General features: G+C 51.9%; 1 protein-coding gene across 9 annotated transcripts in view; it reads left to right on the top strand.

Annotated features, from left to right (window-relative positions):
- Positions 1-15,728, top strand: part of LOC134966331 (cyclin-dependent kinase 11B) — a 251,164-nt gene that overhangs the window by 143,547 nt on the left and 91,889 nt on the right. The window lies entirely within an intron of this gene.

The raw sequence follows: 15,728 nt of genomic DNA on the forward strand, positions 1-15,728 counted from the left end.
CGGAGTTCCCAGCATCCACTACGGACTACGAGAAATAGATTTACCGGTGAGTAAAATCTTATTTTTACTTTTATTTTACTTTCATTTCTATTTCTCCTTCATCCACTAGGGGACACTGGAGCGCAGTTACAATGGGGAGATAGTAGGCAGTAACTGAGAGCTGGCACTTTAAAACTCAAACACTGTGGCTAGCTCCTCCCCTACTATGTCCTCCCTCCAAGCCAGTCTTCGTTTTGTGCCCAGGGGAGCTGGTCACTTGGGTCTTCTCTGAAGAATTATTATTTTTTTTTCTTTATTTATTTTATTCTTTCTTACATTCACAGACTGGCAGCTCTGCCACTGCCAGTCTGCACCGCGGGAGGCTGCCGGCGGGGTCCCATCGCAGCTGCGTGCAGCTCGGGATGGGCCCCGGCTGAAGGAGACACTGAGCTCTCCGCAGCTGGCCGGACATTGCTGCGTGCGGCTCGTGTCGGGGCCGCTCCGTCGGCAGAAGATTCCGGCAGCATGGCAGCGGTAAGTATGTGCGGCCGTGTCGGGGCCGTCCACCGAGAGCAGACACAGCGGTGAGTAAATGGCTGTTCTTTATATGAGGTGGCTATTTTATTTTATATTGATGTGACTGTGTTTGTGTTTTCAAGGCTGCATATCACTCAAGCTGCTCCCTGCTCTTAGCAACCCCCCCGCTCTCAGAGCTGGTCCCGGCTCGCTCCCCCCGCCCTCAACGCGGCGCACAGAGCCGGCACGGGGATCCTGCTGGAGGCGCTAAGCAACTTTGAATTTGGCGCATTTGCGGAGGGGGGCGGAGCTTAGTCACGCTCTGCTCCGCCGGGCTCACTGCGTGCTGGCGGCCATTTTCCGAGGCTGCAGCGCGGGGGGAAGAAGCGAATTGAGTCCTCTGGTCACAGTGAGCCGGTTGCAGTGGGGACAGGGGGCATCTATAATTTATTAGTGCTGCTTACACTGCACAGTAGCGTGCAGGAGATCTTAGGGCTGCTGTGGCTGCATTACTCCCTGCTCCCCCCCCCCCCCCCCCTCCCCTCCCTCCCTTTCTGCTTATTGCTGTGTTTAGGGGAGGGTGACAGGTGCTGACATGGCATCTAAAGGCTCCAAGGCAGCACAAAAATAGGGCCATTTATGTGAGGATGGTGGGTCAGAACCATCTGCCCAGCCCTCATCAGAACCCTAGAGCACCCCTGCATGGACATCACAGCTCACAGAGGTTATCTGCCTGTTAACTCGGAAACTGAAGGCCTCTCTGGAAGATAGAGAGGCGTCCCGGTTCCGACAGCTTGTCCCGGTATCGGAGCCAGAACCAGCATGGGCTGTTTCCCTGGCAAAATCAGTGGAAGAGCTCTCTAGGGCGATAATCCCTACCCAAGCCCCGTCCTTTAGTCCTCCCCCACAGGCTTCTAAAAAGAGATTGCTAGCCTCTGTGTTGCAGGAATCTGACGATGATATGCCTCAATTAGATAAGGCGGTGGTAGATATACAGGATACTGATGACGATCAGGTGTATGAGGACTCTGAACCAGTAGCTCAGGGTATTGAGGCTCTTATTACTGCTATTCGCACAGTATTACAGGTAGAGGAGACGGAGCAGGACGCCTTACGCCCTTCAAGGTTTGGCACCAACCAATGCTTGCCGGTGACTTTTCCAGTTTCGGAGGAGTTAGATGCGCTCATAACGGCAGCCTGGAAACATCCAGACGCGAAGTTTCAGGTATCAAGAAATTTTTTGTCTTCCTATCCTTTTACCGCAGATAGCAGGACGCGTTATGAGACCTCTCCGATTGTGGATCCTTCAGTGTCTCATCTGTCCAAGAAGAAGGTTCTGCCGGTTCCTGGAGCGACTTCGCTTAAGGAGGCGTCGGATAGGAAATTGGAATCCACGTTGAAGACTATTTACTCGGCGGCGGGGGTATTACAAAGCCCGGCGCAGGTAGGTTGTTCAACAAGGCGATGGAAGCTTGGGCGGAGCAATTGTCCTCTGGAATTCGGAACGATTTGCCGGCGGACCAGCTGATACAGTTGGCGGAACACATCCGTGAATCAGCCCTTTATCTTTGCGAGGCTTCCAAGCACATCTGTATTCTCGCAGCTAGGATTTCTGCTTTAGCAATTTTGGCCCGCAGAGCTCTCTGGCTGCGGCAGTGGCAAGCGGATACGGAGTCCAAACGTGCAGCAGAAGAGTTGCCCTCTACGGGAGAGGTCCTGTTCGGTAAAGGTCTGGATGCCTGGATTTCTCAGGCCACCGGAGGTAAGTTGACTTATCTTCCTTCTGCTGCTCCAGCTCCTCACAGACCATACAGGGGTCGCTCCTTTCGTGCCCCTTCCAGGTTCTGAGGCCAGGCCAGGGGAGGAGCTTCCACCTCCCGTGGCCATAGGTGTAGAGGCAGAGGTTCCACAGCCTCAACCCAGTCAGAGGTAAAGTCCTCCACCACTACCACCGCATGACGGGCTTCCCTCCCACCTGGGAGACCACTGGGTGGGAGCTCATCTGTGGGACTTCAGGGAGGTCTGGGTACAGTCCTGTCCAGATGCTTGCGTCAGGGAACTCCTCATTTGCGGTTACAAGCTCGATTTTCAAGCCCGACCGCCCCAGCATTTTTTTACCACGGGTTTACCAGTTTCCGACGACAGAAGAGTTGCCTTACAGGCAGTGGTCCAGAAGCTTCTATCCGCAAAGGTACTGATCCCTGTTCCCGCTCATCATCGGAAACAGGGCTATTACTCAAGCCTGTTTCTTTTACCGAAGCCGGACGGCTCGGTCAGACCAATCTTGAAGGATCTCAATCCATATTTGAGGGTATTCAAGTTCATCAAGGATGCATACTTACATGTTCCCATTTGGCCTCCTCATCAGGCTTTTCTCCGGTTCGCGATTCAGGACGCTCATTTCCAGTTCCACTCCCTTCCGTTCAGTCTCTCTTCTGCTCCCAGAGTGTTCACAAAGGTCATGGCGGTCATGATGGCCCTACTTCGGAAGCAGGGTGTGACGATTGTTCCCTATCTGGACGATCTGCTAATAAAGGCACGCTCGGCAGAACTGTTAATTCAGAATATCCGGAAAACGCAGGACCTTCTGATTCGGCACGGGTGGATCCTGAACTTCCCGAAGTCTCACTTATGCCCCTCACAACGGTTGCTGTTTTTGGGGATGATTCTTGACACGGTCCGTTAGAAGGTTTTCCTTCCTCAGGACAAGATCCTGTCTCTGCAGACGCTGGTAAGGTCAGTACTTCGACACCGTCGGGTGTCAGTGTATCTGTGCATTCGCCTTCTGGGAAAAATGGTAGCGGCGTTCGAAGCTCTTCCGTACGGTCGCTTCCACTCTCGACCGTTTCAGCTGTGTCTTCTACATCAGTGGTCAGGATCTCATCTGTTCCTTCATCAGCGGGTAACGCTATCTCCAAAGGCAAGGTCGTCGCTTCTCTGGTGGCTCCAGTCGGCACATCTGTTAGAAGGAAGGCGGTTCGGAGTGTGGATTGGACTCTCCTCACCACGGATGAAAGTCTGCGAGGATGGGGGCAGTGACTCTCGAACATCGATTTCAGGGGCGCTAGTCGATCCACGAATCCGCTCTCCCCATAAACATTCTCGAATTACGGGCGGTAAACAACGCCCTGCTTCAGGCACATCACCTGCTGCGTGGTTGAGCGGTCAGAGTTCAGTCCGACAACGCCACGACGGTAGCATTCATCAACCGCCAGGGCGGCGCTCGCAGCCGTGCGGCGATGAGGGAGGTCACCAACATCCTACTCTGGGTGGAGGAGTATGCTCTGTCCTTCTCGGCGATATTCATTCCAGGAGTGGACAATTGGGAAGCCGATTATCTCAGCCAACAGGACATGCACCCGGGAGAGTGGTCACTCCATCCCCAGGTGTTTTGGCAGTTGGTCCGCCGGAGGTGAAAACCACAGATCGACCTCATGGCGTCCCGCCTGAACCATCAGCTGCCTCTTTATTACTCTCGAATGAGGGACCCGGCGGCGGCGGGCGTGGATGCCCTCACGGCTCCTTGGAATTTCCAGTTTGTTTACCTCTTTCCTCCTTTCCCGCTGTTGCCTCGGGTTCTGCATCGCATCAAGAGAGATAACGCTCTAGTCCTCCTGGTGGCTCCAGATTGGCCACGCAGGGCTTGGTACTCCACCCTACACCTGTTGTCAGTAGCCGAGCCTTGGACCCTGCCACTACGGGACGATCTACTACAACGGGGTCCTTTTCTTTATCCAGACTTACGCAGGCTACGTTTGTCGGCGTGGCTGTTGAGAAGGCCATCTTGAAAAGGAAGGGGATTCCTCGTACGGTTATACCTACTATGCTTCGGGCTAGGAAGTCAGTCGCATCGTCTCACTACTACCGTATTAGGAAGGCTTATGTAGCCTGGTGTGAACGTCGAGAATTTTCTCCTTCAGTTTTTCGCTTAGCCCGCCTTCTCAGTTTTTTGCAGACGGGTTTCTCGGCAGGCTTAAGACTGGGTTCACTAAAGGTGCAGGTCTCTGCTCTTTCGGTTTTCTTCCAGAAAAAGTTAACCTTGCTGCCGGAAGTTCAGACTCTCTTTCAGGGGGTTCTACGGATACAGCCTTCCTTTTGCCCTCCGACAGCACCATGGGACCTCAATCTGGTCCTCTCTTTTGTGCTATCTTCGTTGTTTGAGCCTCTGGAGTCAGTGGAAATTAAATATCTCACCTGGAAGGTGGTTCTTCTCCTGGCTCTCGCTTCGGCCAGACGGGTGTCGGAACTTGGGTCTCTCTCTTGTCGTCCTCCTTACTTAGTGTTTCATGCTGATAGGGCTGAGCTCCGTACTCGCATGTTTTTTTTTTACCTAAGGTGGTGTCCGATTTTCACATCAATCAGCCACTTGTGGTTCCGGCCCTCTCGGTGGACTCTCCGGATTCTAGATCATTGGACGTCGTCAGTGCGCTCAAGATCTATGTGGATAGGACTTCGGCTATTCGTAAGTCCGACTCCTTATTTGTTTTATACAATGCTGCCCGCCGTGGTTGGCCGACTTCTAAGCAGACTTTGTCACGATGGATTCGGCTTACCATCAGACAAGCTTATTTGGCGGCTTTTCGGGAACTTCCATCTTCAATTTTGGCGCACTCTAAGCGCTCTGTGGGGCCTTCGCGGGCGGCTGCCCGTGGGGTCTCCATGACTCCTTTATGTCGGGCGGCTACTTGGTCGGGCCGACATACGTTTGTCAAATTCTACAGGTTTGACACTTGCGGCCTCTGCATCACAGTTTGGCCGAGCGGTTTTACAGGACTCTCAGCGCTTTCCCGCCCGTCTTGGGAGCTCTGGGACGTCTCCATTGTAACTGCGCTCCAGTGTCCCCTAGTAGATGAAGGAGAAATCAGGATTTTGGTACTTACCGATAAATCCCTCTCTCCGATTCCACAGGGGACACTGGACGCCCTCCCAGCGCTGTTTCCTCCTTTTTCGCTTAACGGTTTGCAGATCACTCTGTGATTGCTTGTTTTTGGTTCAGGTTAACCTTTTGTTAGTTTAGGTTCCAATTTTGTTTCGTGTTATCCTGGTTTACATGGCGGCGTTAACCTCCACTACTTTGACGTTCGTTTATTCCAGCTCTCCTCGGGCACAGTTTTATGTAGACTGGCTATGCAGCCTTGAAAACACAAACACAGTCACATCAATATAAAATAAAATAGCCACCTCATATAAAGAACAGCCATTTACTCACCGCTGTGTCTGCTCTCGGTGGGACGGGCCCAACACGCGCCGCACGCAGCGGTGTCCGGCCGCACATACCGCTGCAGTGCTGCCGGAATCTTCTGCCGACGGAGCGGCCCCCGACACGCGCCGCGCACGCATCGGTCTCCGGCCAGCTCCGGAGAGCTCAGGGTCTCCTTCAGCCAGGGCCCATCCCGAGCCACACGCAGCTGCGATGGGACCCGCGCCAGCAGCCTCCCACGGTGCAGACTGTCAGTGGCAGAGCTGCCAGTCTGTGAGTGTAAGAAAGAATAAAATAAAGAAAGCTCCCTTGGGCACAAAACAAAGACTGGCTTGGAGGGGGGACATAGTAGGGGAGGAGCTAGCCACAATGTTTGAGTTTTAAAGTGCCAGCTCCCAGTTACTGCCTACTATCTCCCCATTGTAACTGCGCTCCAGTGTCCCCTGTGAAATCGGAGAAAGGGATTTATCGGTAAGTACCAAAATCCTGATTTTTTTTTTTTTTTTTTACTTTCACATTTATTTTTTATGAGCAGTTTTTACAAGCATCCTGTATGATGCCCTCACAGCCGCTCCAACACCCAGCACCAGTGACGGCAGCACTGGCGACTGAGTCAGTAGGACTCCAGGAGGTAACTGCACACAGATAGATAGATTTTAGTGTAGTGTATTTACACAGCAGCTTGTCTTTCGCAAAGACCGGTCATTGCGAGTTGCTGGATGACCCATGCCATTCATTCCTGGGCCACTCAAATTCAGGGAGGCCTCTCGGGGGATATGCCTTTGGTTACTATGGTAACCCTTCTAAAACACATTCAGGACACTACACGTGTTCTTTGTGATTCGCTCAAGGAAATATGGAACATTAATGCTAGGACATCTGCCATGGCAGTGTCGGTGTGCAGCGCCTTGTGGATGCGTCAGTGGATTGCGGACGCAGAATTCAAACGTAGTGTGGAGTCCCTTCCCTTTTTTGAGGAATGGCTCTTTGGGGTTGAACTGGATACCAGGATTTCCAAGGTTACAGCCGGGAAATCCACGTTTCTCCCCTCTGGGGACCCGCCGGCGAGACGCTCCTACCCGCGGCCGTCTGTCCAGTCCTTTCATTCTCACAGATTTCGCTGTGAGGCCAGGGGTGCCTCCAATGCGGCTAGAAGTCAAGAAAACCAGCCAGCACCAGCTCTTAGGAACAGACCACCGGTTCTGCTTCCGCTAAGGCCTCAGCATGACTGTGCCCACCCACCCTGAAGGGATCTCGAGGTGGGAGCTCGACTGCGTCACTTCAGCCATGTCGGGGAGACTTCCTGCCTGGATCAGGGATCTAATTTCTCTGACGTCCTAGTGAATGCTGGGAACTCCGTAAGGACCATGGGGAATAGACGGGCTCCGCAGGAGACTGGGCACTCTAAAAGAAAGATTAGGTACTATCTGGTGTGCACTGGCTCCTCCCTCTATGCCCCTCCTCCAGACCTCAGTTAGAATCTGTGCCCGGCCAGAGCTGGATGCTCCTAGTGGGCTCTCCTGAGCTTGCTAGAAAGAAAGTATTTGTTAGGTTTTTTATTTTCAGTGAGATCTGCTGGCAACAGACTCACTGCTACGTGGGACTGAGGGGAGAGAAGCAAACCTACCTGCTTGCAGCTAGCTTGTGCTTCTTAGGCTACTGGACACCATTAGCTCCAGAGGGTTCGAACACAGGGCCTGACCTCGATCGTCCGTTCCCGGAGCCGCGCCGCCGTCCCCCTTGCAGAGCCAGAAGACAGAAGAGAACGACGAAAACAGCGGCTGAAGACTCCTGTCTTCATTAAGGTAGCGCACAGCACTGCAGCTGTGCGCCATTGCTCCCACAGCACACCACACACTCCGGTCACTGTAGGGCGCTGGGGGGGGGCACCCTGGGCAGCAATTATAATACCTTTCTCTGACGTCCTAAGTGGATGCTGGGACTCCGTAAGGACCATGGGGAATAACGGCTCCGCAGGAGACTGGGCACAACTAAAGAAAGCTTTAGGACTACCTGGTGTGCACTGGCTCCTCCCACTATGACCCTCCTCCAGACCTCAGTTAGAATCTTGTGCCCAGCTGAGCTGGATGCACACTAGGGCCTCTCCTGAGCTCCTAGAAAGAAAGTATATTTTAGGTTTTTTATTTTACAGTGAGATCTGCTGGCAACAGACTCACTGCAGCGAGGGACTAAGGGGAGAAGAAGCGAACCTACCTAACTGGTGGTAGCTTGTGCTTCTTAGGCTACTGGACACCATTAGCTCCAGAGGGATCGACCACAGGACCCGACCTCGATGTTTGGTCCCGGAGCCGCGCCGCCGGCCCCCTTACAGAGCCAGAAGCAAGAAGTGTTCCGGAAAATCGTCGGCAGAAGACTTCTGTCTTCAACAAGGTAGCGCACAGCACTGCAGCTGTGCGCCATTGCTCCTCATGCACACCTCACACTCCGGTCACTGATGGGTGCAGGGCGCTGGGGGGGGGCGCCCTGAGGGCAATATAAACACCATGGCTGGCAAATCATCACAATATATAGTCCCAGGGCTATATATGTGATAAATTACCCCTGCCAGAATCCATGAAAAAAGCGGGAGAAAAGTCCACCGAAAAGGGGCGGGGCTATCTCCCTCAGCACACTGGCGCCATTTTTTCTTCACAGTGCAGCTGGAAGACAGCTCCCCAGGCTCTCCCCTGTAGTTTTCAGGCTCAAAGGGTTAAAAAGAGAGGGGGGGGCACTAAATTTAGGCGCAATATGTGTATACAAGCAGCTATTGGGGGAAAAATCACTCAGTTATAGTGTTAATCCCTGCATTATATAGCGCTCTGGTGTGTGCTGGCATACTCTCTCTCTGTCTCCCCAAAGGACTTTGTGTGGTCCTGTCCTCAGTCAGAGCATTCCCTGTGTGTGTGCGGTGTGTCGGTACGGCTGTGTCGACATGTTTGATGAGGAGGGTTACGTGGAGGTGGAGCAGGGGCAGATTAGTGTGGTGTCGCCCCCGACGGGGCCGACACCTGATTGGATGGATATGTGGAAGGTCTTAACCAACAGTGTCAACTCCTTACATAAAAGGTTCGATGACGCAGCAGCCTTGGGACAGCCGGGGACTCAGAGGCCGTCAGGGGCTCATAAACGCCCTCTGGCTCAGATGGTAGACACAGATGTCGACACGGAGTCTGACTCCAGTGTAGATGAGGATGAGACAAATGTAGTGTCTATAAAGGCCATCCGATGCATGATTACTGCAATGAAAGATGTATTGCACATTTCTGACGTTAACCCGGTTACCACCAAGAGGGGTATTATGTTTGGGGAGAAAAAGCAGCCAGTGACTTTTCCCCCATCTAATGAATAAAATGATTTGTGTGAAGAAGCGTGGAGTTCCCCTCATAAGAAACTAGTGATTTCTAAGAGGTTACTGATGGCGTACCCTTTCCCGCCAACGGATAGGTTACGTTGGGAAACATCCCCCAGGGTGGACAAGGCGCTCACACGCTTATCTAAAAGGGTGGCACTGCCGTCTCAGTATACGGCCGCCCTAAAGGAGCCTGCGGATAGAAAGCAGGAAGCTATCCTGAAGTCTCTGTATACACACTCTGGTACTCTACTGAGACCTGCTATTGCTTCAGCCTGGATGTGTAGTGCTGCAGGAGCATGGACTGATACCCTGTCAGACAACATTGATTCCCTCGACAGGGATACTATTTTGCTAACCATGGAACATATAAAAGACGTCGTCTTATATATGCGGGATGCCCAGAGGGACATTTGCCTGCTGGCATCTAGAATTAATGCAATGTCCGTTTCTGCCAGGAGAGTATTATGGACTCGGCAGTGGACAGGTGATGCTGATTCTAAAAAACACATGGAGGTTTTGCCTTATAAGGGTGAGGAATTGTTTGGGGACGGTCTCTCGGACCTCGTATCCACAGCAACAGCTGGGAAGTCGACTTTTTTACCTCGGGTTCCCTCACAGCCTAAGAAAGCACCGTATTATCAAATGCAGTCCTTTCGGCCTCAGGAAGGCAAGCGGGTCAGAGGCGCATCCTTTCTGGCCAGAGGCAGGGGTAGAGGAAAGAAGCTGCACCAGGCAGCCAGTTCCCATGAACAAAAATCCTCCCCTGCTTCCACTAAGTCCACCGCATGACGTTAGGGCTCCACAGGCGGAGCCAGGTGCGGTGGGGGCGTGTCTCCGAAACTTCAGCAACCAGTGGGTTCGCTCACAAGTGGATCTATGGGCTGTACAAATTGTATCTCAGGGATACAAGCTGGAGTTCGAGGCGACTCCGCCTCGCCGTTACCTCAAATCAGCCTGGCCAGCTGCTCCCAGGGAAAGGGAGGTAGTACTGGCGGCAATTCACAAGCTGTACCTCCAGCAGGTGATAATCAAGGTCCCCCTCCTTCAACAGGGCAGGGGTTACTATTCCACAATGTTTGTGGTACCGAAACCAGACGGTTCGGTGAGACCCATTCTAAATTTAAAATCCTTGAACACTTATATAAAGAAGTTCAAGTTCAAGATGGAATCGCTCAGGGTGGTTATTGCAAGCCTGGAAGAGGGGAATTTTATGGTGTCGCTGGACATCAAGGATGCTTACTTGCATGTCCCCATTTACCCACCTCACCAGGAGTACCTCAGGTTTGTGGTACAGAACTGTAATTACCAATTCCAGACGTTGCCGTTTGGTCTCTCCACGGCTCCGAGAATATTTACCAAGGTAATGGCCGAAATGATGATACTCCTTCGAAGAAAGGGAGTTATAATTATCCCGTACTTGGACGATCTCCTCATAAAGGCGAGGTCCAAAGAGCAGTTGTTGGTCAGCGTAGCACTCTCTCAGGAAGTGTTGCAACAGCATGGCTGGATTCTGAATATCCCAAAGTCGCAGCTGATTCCTACGACGCGTCTGCTTTTCCTGGGAATGATTCTGGACACAGAACAGAAGAAGGTGTTTATCCCGGAGGAGAAGGCCCAGGAATTGTCATCTCTGGTCAGGGACCTCCTGAAACCAAAACAGGTGTCGGTGCATCACTGCACGCGAGTCCTGGGAAAGATGGTGGCTTCTTACAAAGCAATTCCCTTCGGCAGGTTCCATGCAAGGATCTTTCAGTGGGATCTGTTGGACAAATGGTCCGGATCGCATCTTCAGATGCATCGGTTGATCACCCTGTCCCCAAGGGCCAGGGTGTCTCTGCTGTGGTGGCTGCAGAGTGCTCATCTTCTCGAGGAACGCAGGTTCGGCATACAGGACTGGGTCCTGGTGACCACGGATGCAAGCCTCCGAGGATGGGGGGCAGTCACTCAGGGAAGAAACTTCCAAGGACAGTGGTCAAGTCTGGAGACTTCTCTACACATAAATATACTGGAACTAAGGGCCATCTACAACGCCCTGATTCAAGCAGAGCCCCTGCTTCAAAACAAATCAGTACTGATTCAGTCAGACAACATCACAGCGGTCGCTTATGTAAACCACCAGGGCGGCAGGATGGCAGAAGCCACAAGGATTCTTCGATGGGCGGAGAATCACGTGCTAGCACTGTCAGCAGTGTTCATTCAGGGAGTGAACAACTGGGAAGCAGACTTCCTCAGCAGGCACGACCTCCACCCGGGAGAGTGGGGAATTCATCAAGAAGTCTTCACACAGATTGTAAATCATTGGGAACTGCCACAGGTGGACATGATGGCGTCCCGCCTCAACAAGCTAAAAAAAATATTGCGCCAGGTCACGGGACCCTCAGGCGATAGCTGTGGACGCACTAGTGACACCGTGGGTGTACCTGTCGGTTTATGTGTTCCCTCCTCTTCCTCTCATACCCAAGGTACTGAGGATTGTAAGAAAGAGAGGAGTAAGAACTATACTCATCGTTCCGGATTGGCCAAGAAGAACTTGGTACCCAGAACTACAAGAAATGATCTCAGAGGACCCATGGCCTCTGCCTCTCAGACAGGACCTGTTACAGCAGGGGCCCTGTCTGTTCCAAGACTTACCGCGGCTGCGTTTGACGGCATGGCGGTTGAACGCCGGATCCTAACGGAAAAGGGCATTTCTGGATGAAGTGATTCCTACGCTGATAAAAGCTAGGAATGATGTGACAGCAAAGCATTATCACCGCATATGGCGGAAATATGTTGCTTGGTGTGAGGCCAGGAAGGCCCCAACAGAGGAATTCCAGCTGGGTCGGTTTCTGCACTTCCTACAGTCAGGGGGTGACTATGGGCCTAAAATTGGGGTCCATAAAGGTCCAGATTTCGGCCCTATCCATTTTCTTTCAAAAAGAACTGCCTTCACTGCCTGAAGTTCAGACGTTTGTTAAGGGAGTGCTGCATATTCAGCCCCCTTTTGTGCCTCCAGTGGCACCTTGGGATCTTAACGTTGTGTTGGATTTCCTGAAATCACACTGGTTTGAGCCACTTAAGACCGTGGAGCTAAAGTATCTCACATGGAAGGTGGTCATGCTGTTGGCCTTAGCTTCAGCTAGGTGTGTGTCAGAATTGGCGGCTTTGTCATGTAAAAGCCCATATCTGATCTTTCATATGGACAGGGCAGAGTTGAGGACTCGTCCCCAATTTCTCCCTAAGGTGGTATCAGCGTTTCATTTGAACCAGCCTATTGTGGTGCCTGCGGCTACTCGGGACTTGGAGGACTCCAGGTTACTTGATGTAGTCAGGGCTTTGAAAATCTATGTAGCCAGGACGGCTGGAGTCAGGAAAACTGACTCGCTGTTTATCCTGCATGCACCCAGCAAACTGGGTGCTCCGGCTTCAAAGCAAACTATTGCGCGCTGGATCTGTAACACGATTCAGCAAGCTCATTCTGCGGCAGGGTTACCGCATCCTAAATCAGTAAAAGCCCATTCCACAAGGAAGATGGGCTCTTCTTGGGCGGCTGCCCGATGGGTCTCGGCTTTACAGCTTTGCCGAGCTGCTACTTGGTCGGGTTCAAACACATTTGCTAAGTTCTATAAGTTTGATACCCTGGCTGAGGAGGACCTTGCCTTTGCTCATTCGGTGCTGCAGAGTCATCCGCACTCTCCCGCCCGTTTGGGAGTTTTGGTATAATCCCCATGGTCCTTACGGAGTTCCCAGCATCCACTAGGACGTCAGAGAAAATAAGAATTTACTCACCGGTAATTCTATTTCTCGTAGTCCGTAGTGGATGCTGGGCGCCCGTCCCAAGTGCGGACTCTCTGCAATACATGTATATAGTTATTGCTTAACTAAAGGGTTATTGTTATGAGCCATCTGTTACTGAGGCTCAGTTGTTGTTCATACTGTTAACTGGGTATGGTTATCACAAGTTGTACAGTGTGATTGGTGTGGCTGGTATGAGTCTTACCCTGGATTCCAAATCCTTTCCTTGTTGTGTCAGCTCTTCCGGGCACAGTTTCCTTAACTGAGGTCTGGACGAGGGGCATAGAGGGAGGAGCCAGTGCACACCAGATAGTACCTAATCTTTCTTTTAGAGTGCCCAGTCTCCTGCGGAGCCCGTCTATTCCCCATGGTCCTTACGGAGTTCCCAGCATCCACTACGGACTACTAGAAATAGAATTACCGGTGAGTAAATTCTTATTTTCTCACGGCTACAAGCTGGAGTTTGACAGTGCTCCTCCCCAACGCTTTTCAAATCAAGCTTACCAGCTTTGGAGGATACGCAAGTTACGTTGCAACAGGACATCCAAAAGTTGGTCCAGTCCCACATCATTGTTCCAGTACCAATACCACAATGAGGCAGGGGTTATTACTCCAACCTGTTTGTGGTACCGAAGCCGGACGGTTTGGTAAGGACCATTTTGAATCTAAAGTCCTTGAACCCCTACCTAAAGGTTTTCAAGTTCAAAATGGCATCCTTGAGAGCAGTGATTTACGGGCCTGGAAGAACAGGAATTCATGGTTTCCTTGGATATCAAGGACCATTACCTTCATATTCTCATTTGGCCTCCTCATCAGGCTTATCTGAGGCTTGCCCTGCTGGACGACCACTACCAGTTCCAGGCACTGCCCTTCGGCCTGTCCACAGCTCCGAGGGTATTCACAAAGGTAATGGCGGAGATGATGTTCAAGCTCCGGGTCCAGGGGGTCACTGTTGTCCCTTACCTGGACGATCTTCTGATTAAAGCAAGATTCAGGGAGCTTTTATTGCTCCATGTCGACCGCACTATCCAACTTCTGTCACACCATGGGTGGAGTCTCAATTTACAGAAGTGCCACCTGGAGCCAACTCAGCGGCTTCTGTTCCTGGGGATGTTACTGGATACTGTGGTCCAGAAGGTGTTCCTCCCAGAGGACTAACAAGAACACTTCAGGAGATGGTCCGCATGGTGCTCCGACCTGCTCGAGTATCCATCCATCTCTGCATAAGATTGTTGGGGAAGATGGTTGTCTCATACGAAGCGATCCAATATGTGAGGTTCTATGCCAGAAAATTGCAATTTGATCTCCTGAGCAAGTGGTCCAGATCACATCTACAGATGCACCGGATGATACGGCTGTCACCTCGGGCCAGGATTTCCCTCCTGTGGTGGCTGCAGTCCTCCAATCTTTTGTAAGGCCGAAGTTTTGGGATTCAGGATTGGATCTTCCTCACCATGGATGCGAGTCTGAGAGGATGGGGAGCGGTCACACAAGGGGCGCACTTCCAGGGCAGGTGGTCGGCATGCGAAGCCCTCCTTCCGATCAACATTCTGGAACTTTGGGTGATCTGCAATGCTCTGCTTCAGGCCTCTCCTCTGCTCAAGGATCACGTGATCTAACTACAGTCGGATAACGCTACAGCAGTGGCGTACATCACTCGGCAAGGAGGGACAAAAAGCAGAGCCTGCATGCGGAAGGTGTCAAAGATACTCCTCTGGGCGAAAGAAATGCGAGAGCAATGTCTGAAATCTTCATTCCGGGAGTGGACAACTGGGAAGCGGACTTCCTGAGTCGTCACGATCTCCACCCGGCGGAGAAAGGACTCTGCCATCAGGTGTTTCAGCAGATCATCGACCGGTGAGGCTGCCCACAAATAGACATCATAACTACTCGACTCAAGCAGAAACTTCACTGGTATTGCTCACGAACCAGGGACCCTCAGTCGAGGGCAGTGGATGCCCTGACGTCGCCTTGGCCTTACCGGCTGGTCTACCTGTTTCCTCCGTTTCCGTTGCTCTCAAGGGTGCTCAAGCGAATCGGGAAACAAGGAGTCGAGGCAATTGATTGCCCCAGATTGGCCTCGGAGGGCATGGTACGCGGATCTTCTGGACATGTCCGTTGAAGATCCTTGGCCTCTACCACTACGAAGAGATCTTCTTCAACAAGGACCGTTCGTTTACCCGGACTTACGACGAGTTCGTTTGACGGCATGGAGGTTGAGCGGAACATTCTAGCTCACAAGGGCCTTTCCAAAAAGGTTATTGCTACCATGGTTCAGGCCAGGAAACCTGTGACGTCAAAACACTATCATCATATCTGGAGAAGATATGTCTCCTGGTGCGAGGAACGCACGTATCCACCTGCAGAGTTTCACTTGGGACGTTTCTTACGTTTCCTGCAGGCTGGTGTGGATAAGGGCTTACGTCTGGGTTCCATTAAGGTCCAGATTTCAGCTCTCTCAATTTTCTTCCAGAAGAAATTGGCAGTGTTGCCTGAAGTTCAGACCTTCTTGCAAGAGGTACTTCACATACAACCTACTTTTGTGCCGCCCACGGCACCCTGGGATTTGAATGTGGTGTTGGAGTTTCTGCAGTCCTCCTGGTTTGAACCACTGATAACTGTAGAAGACAAGTGCCTCACTTGGAAGACTGTGATGTTATTGGCCCTGGCTTCTGCTAGGCGTGTCCAGGATTGGGGGCCATTTTGTGTAAAAGCCCCTACTTGGTCTTTTATGAGGACAGAGCGGAGCTCAGGACTAGACAGCAGTTCCTGCCGAAGGTTGTTTCTGCGTTTCACCTGATTCAACCTATTGTGGTTCCATCAAGTTCTGACACTTCTGCTCCTCTGGAGGCATTGGATGCTGTGCGAGGCTTGAAGATTTATGTCAAGCGGACGGCTCGGATCATA

This window comes from Pseudophryne corroboree, chromosome 10, assembly GCF_028390025.1.
Source record: "Pseudophryne corroboree isolate aPseCor3 chromosome 10, aPseCor3.hap2, whole genome shotgun sequence".
Taxonomy (NCBI): domain Eukaryota; kingdom Metazoa; phylum Chordata; class Amphibia; order Anura; family Myobatrachidae; genus Pseudophryne; species Pseudophryne corroboree.